At 30.4% G+C, this 5,736-nt stretch overlaps 1 long non-coding RNA gene across 1 annotated transcript; it reads right to left on the bottom strand.

The window, feature by feature from the left end:
* Nucleotides 1–2,146: 2,146 nt before the first annotated feature.
* Nucleotides 2,147–4,664, bottom strand: LOC148629850 (uncharacterized). Its single transcript, XR_015917935.1, has 3 exons — nucleotides 4,623–4,664; nucleotides 2,663–2,781; nucleotides 2,147–2,276 (listed from the first exon to the last, which is right to left on the bottom strand). It is a non-coding gene; the product is annotated as an uncharacterized LOC148629850 (long non-coding RNA).
* Nucleotides 4,665–5,736: the final 1,072 nt, after the last annotated feature.

Genomic DNA, 5,736 nt, shown 5'->3' with positions numbered 1-5,736 from the left:
CATGGAATTCAGCGCCAAAATAGTGTTACTATTGCTATAAACTCAAACTGTATTAAATTATATTTGTATTAGTTGAGTAAATGCTTGTTCAAGGGTAACATGCCTTCTTTCATACTCCTTCATTTTCAGGTATTTTCTTAACAAGAAATATATACTACTATCGGGTGTGGGATACCCAGTATTGTTGTCAGAGATGTTATCAAAAGGGAAATTCGTGTTCATTGTAAAAATAACGTATTTTGTTAATAAATAAAATTTTCAAGCAAGATTAATATACCTTGAAGCTTGATTCATTGTTTTGTGTTATAGTTGTGTTATATAGGGCAAGATTGGTCTACGTCGTCGTCGTTACTGGTATTTAATAACATGATGTTACGTTTTAAGGTTATATAAAATACGTTTTTTAAGTCATGGGTGACATATTTTTTTATTTTGATGTACATGTTGCATGAATTATTTACCTAATTAAATCAAACAAGATTATTTCTATTTGTACATGGTATAAGTTTAATGCTATTTTTGCCATTTAGATTTTTAGATTTGAGTAAACATAACTTCGTCAGAATCGTTTTTATACAACTGTAATTGATTATAAAATATCCATAATAAGTCATCGCTTGAAGTTTGGTTAAATTTTGTAGCTATTGACCATTTAATGTGATCTTACGTTCTGCAAAACATATGATAAATTAAACACTCCGAGATGATGTGCTTCAAATGTCTGTCTTTTCGACGTCAGTAGCTGCATCTTTTATAAAAATTTTTTTTTTTAAATTGGCAGTGACTTTTAGGTAGCGAATAGTTAGTCCAATGCATATTTGTCAAGTAACTTTGTGCAATCAGGAGAAAAAAGAGATGATCACAATTTAGATTGCTTTTGGTATTAAAAGTAAGATATAGCATGTTATGCGGCAAATTACTGCAAAAAAACATTACAAATTCAAGTCATTGTTAAATGCATTTGCATTTTAAATTCTGTATGTTTTAATTGAAAACGTGGGTCATTTTCACCGTATTCTGACCATAAGTAAGGCCAATTTTTAAAAGAGTTTACATGTCCGAAACTTGCATTGGACTCTTAAGAAAAACGTCTTATTGGTCCCAAAAATGCGAATTTGTGAAAATGTGGATAGATGGGAAGTACAAAAATAGTTGAAAATGCATTTACGACATTTTTTTTAAATAAAAGCTCAAATAAAAACATTAAGTCGGGAATTTTCATAGAAGCTCATCTGCAACCATCACAGTGTAGGATTTAAGGAAAATGCACTTTCTATATGAACAAGATAATTGGTTCAAATGAATATCGGTTAGTTGAAATATATGTAGCAGTCCTCGCTGTCATGGTGGTCATGAAGAAACCTCTCCTTGAAAGTGAAAGCGTTTTGAATTGATCTATCTAGCGGCAGTCATTTTCTGATATCAAAGCTTCATTGTAATTGCTATACAATCAATGGAAGGCAGATAGATAATTTGTATGCTTCTGCTAAATAAAATATTTTGTCACATAGCTCTTATGGGCTTGAGTAACAAATACATTCTTTATATTTTTATCAGTTCTGTTGTTGATAATTTCTATTTATTTTTTAAGGAAAAAGATGTCTGTTTTGTATTTCAAAGAGGGTGTTTAAATTCATAATTTTATGTGTGTACTTATATTAATAGATCAATGAAACAAATAATACCTTTCTGGTATCGTTACTATTTCAGGGGTCATGACTTCTTACACCAAAGATTATTGTGGCTCCTATATTCTGTTTTGCTGGGTTTGTTTTTTTTATATTGTTTTTGGTTTCGTTTATGAAAGTTTAAAAAATGACTGCATGTGATCTAACAAAAACATAAGTACTGTTTTGTATTAAGAACAAAACAGTTCTCGACCTATCGCGTTATTACGCCTAAGTTTGGCGTTATTTCTTGAAAGTTTTTAGTTATTACGCGAAAGGTTTTTTTTTATTTGGTTTTGTTTTAGTTTTGTTTTTATTATTTGTTTTTGTTTTGTTTTGTTTTTTGTTTTGTTTTTTATTGTCTGCGAAAATGAGTTCAATGGGCTTTCGTACTCTTTTACAAATGACAACGGGGAAATGCATTTGCAATCTAAAAGACGAGTAACAGGCTGCAGCCATGCAGTAATATAATGCTGAAATCTGCTTTACATAACTTTATTGCATTGATCTTTCATTTGTCTTTTAGTTTTTGTTTCCATGGCGTAGCTTTAACAAGAAGTTTGTTCCAAACTATGGTCATGTGAACGATTTTCCTTGTTCTATTTAGATCTGCAATGAACAAAACATCTTTTGACATACCATAAATTACACTTCTCTTGTATTGTTTTTTATTCATAAACTACTTCTTATTTTCAAAAAGTTCACATGATTAATTCATGGCAAACAATATTATTTTTGTCGTCAGTTGTTGTATAGACATAGCCTTGGCGTCTAAGATTGCTCTATTTGTGTAATCAAGTTCCATCGTTATGACATAATCAATACTTGAAAGCTAAAGGTAAGGTTCAATAACCAAATGTAAAACAGTATATATGTAAAGATTTATGTATTTTGCCTTCTGTGAAGAATGTTCCAAGTTAATTCATTTTATTTTTTAATTTATAAATATATTATTTTTCTTTTTTTAAATTATATTTGTTTTTGTTATACGATACCTAACATTGCTCCTTGAGTTATTTGAAATGTCGATGATCTCGATGGTCTGAATAGGTATGGTGTTACCAAATTTTGGTAGAGTATTTCCTTCTTCTGGTAACGGATCAAGACTGTCCGCCTGCAATATCAAATATTTTTCTATCTAAGACGCCAGTGACCTAGAGGTCCGTCAAAGTTGAACAGCTCAATATTGATTTTTGATTAACCCATTCTTGCTATTCTTATCGCAACAGTCATCATTTGCGTATACATAAAAGAAAAAAGTGGTTACACCAAACGCATGTCTTGTATGTCCGACAAACGATATTTTGCGGTCTTCCATTAACATTGGAAAATCTCCGTTCAGATATACATTACAAAGAAGAAAGCGTTAGATATTTGTTTAAGGTTTTGTATTTTTCTTCCACACGAACCATGTTCTAAAATTCCAAGGTACAGTAGAAAATCAGACGGTAATTCTATGTTTTTTAATATAACGCCATATACCAATATCAATATCCGAATATCGTTTCCATAAAAATTCAACATTTCAAATAACTGTTTGTACTTAGATTTAAATGCTTAAGTCGTTAAATGGTCAATGAAATACACATGCACACAAAATCGACACTTAATCTTAACTCTGAAGTTTAAATACTTTATTTCTTACTTAGTAATACCTATATATAATAAAACTACATAAAGATGAAATTAAATATCCTACATTAAATGTAGGTAGGAATGTGTAACGTTGTAATAGTAAACAAATGTCTAGATTTAATGGCGTTAATACTGTAAGAGAGACTTAAACGGTTAGTTTTGTTATTGGTACTATTTCTTATCAAAACCATGAAATTTTTAAAAACTATGCAGAAAGTTATTAAGGTATTAAAAGCTATTAAGATATGAAAATACTAAATTTGAAAAATGTTGAATATTCATATAAAAAATTAAGTTTAAAATATTATACTGTAGGCAATATTTTGACCAGGTTCTTAAGTTTAATACGAAACATATAATTATTTTCAAATTTCGATTGCTAATAATGCTTTATTGAATGAGAAAGTCTTTTTGTGAATCAATTTAATATAAGATTTAAAATACTCATGACGCTTATTCTTATTTTATCAGTCAATCAAAAACAAGGACGATTATTTATGTACGCTTGCTCAGTGAAAAACTTCCGCCATGTGGTTTAGTTCCGGTTTTGTATTTGTTTTGATAATTAAACAATATCTTCTGCATTAACAGATGCGAATGCGTATACATACAACATCAAGAAAAGTGCTAATTAATGAGTAGCATTTTCTATGTATAGACTGTAAAAAAAAAGGTTTTCATGTGTAAGAGTAATCAAGGGAACCAAGGTTATAGCGGTAATCAAAAGAATGTAATCCAGGGACAAAGACCAGACATGGAAAACAGACATACACAACAAAGAACATAAAGTAACTAAAATCATACATACAAAGTAACAAAAGTAAATGAGCAACTCGGACACCACTAAAAACTGGGAGTATGGACCAGGTGCACCGGTAGGGTAAGCGTCCTCTGCTTTTCTAGAAACACCCGCCGAGTTGCTTATAAAAGGTCAAGTCCGGGGTAGACAAACAAGGAAAGGAAAACTATGACCCGCTGTATAAATCAGTTTTCATGGTGTTGATGTAAATCAACCTATTTACATACCGTCATTCTAACTGACATTTTGTGTTATGTTGTTGAATATTTGTAGTACAACATAATTTGTATTTGTTACGATACAAATTATGTGCATGCGTGTCAAAAACAAATTGTCCTCAAAATATTCTTTGCAAAGTATTCCCCTATAAGCAAAATATTGACCAAAATAAATTCCGACATTGTTTACTAGCTGTTTATTAGATATATAAAAGGGCAAGAAAATATATTTTTTTATTAATTGTTATTGATTGTTTCGTTAGGAATAAATAAAATCGCATAATAAAGAGACTATTTACCCACCATAAACCAATGCAACCTCCTCCGTAATTTGTGTAGGGGAACTCAGTGTGTTTAAAGATAGTTTCGCACATTTTTTTCTTTGATGAATAATTTTATGGGATTTGAATGTTAAAATAGCATTTTTGTGTAATGCCTGTCATGTATTTTTCAGTTTTATTAACTTGGAACATTTATACGAAACAACTAAATTCTTATGGAAATAAATGAACGCTCAGTTTTGAAAAGAGAAGTATGTTGAACCGATCTCAAAGTAGTAACAAAGGACTGCAACAAAACACTCTTTAACGATATTATTTCTTGAAACTTTATAAATTTGTAATGTAACCGATTAAAATAGGCCGCGATGTAATATCATTTATAAGTGTACTAGTGGAATATGTCAACTGCAAGTTGTTTTACGGTACTTTGGCCACTGTTTTATGTTACTCAAATATTTATATATTTTCGTGCGTTCACCAGATTTTGAATCATATTGTGGCTAAATTGGAGATCAAATGCCAAGCTACCATTTATTGTGTTATGACAATGAATATGGGTATGAGATATAACTGTATAAATTGTAAGTGAGCATCTATGAAAACGTGTTTTTATTTGACACTCACATATTATTCTAAAAACTGAGTTGATCATTTTGATTACTGTAGTGAAATAGAAGAACTTCAATATATTTATTTAAAATCTTCAGATTTCAAAGCATTTACCAAGTTCGATTCATCCTATGGTGTTATTTGATGATATGGTGATAATTGTTGCCATATAACTTGTTAACAAGTGTGTAAGTGCCCTGTGTGAATTGTAAGGAGTTAGCAATGTAGCAGAGTATGGAATGGAACAAAAATGGATATGATGAATATGTCAAAGAGAGAACAACCCTTCCGGGATGAAAAGTGTCAGCTTAAGGCCACCGATGGGTCTTCAATGAACGGCGATCATGTATATCTGGGGTAAGTTAAGTCTCGTTGAAACAGCAAAACAATGGTGCTAAGATTATATTTGTCCTATTTTACTAATGCTAAATATTTTAAAACTGAAAGTGTGATGTACTGTCAAACTATCCAAAACATTTCGATCGGTGATGTTTCTGATGACAAATGATAAATTAACCATTATTTCT

This window comes from Perna viridis, chromosome 1, assembly GCF_037379345.1.
Source record: "Perna viridis isolate PV_CMFRI_1.1 ecotype Kerala chromosome 1, ASM3737934v1, whole genome shotgun sequence".
Lineage (NCBI taxonomy): Eukaryota > Metazoa > Mollusca > Bivalvia > Mytilida > Mytilidae > Perna > Perna viridis.
This window is presented reverse-complemented; position numbering and strand designations above follow the sequence as displayed.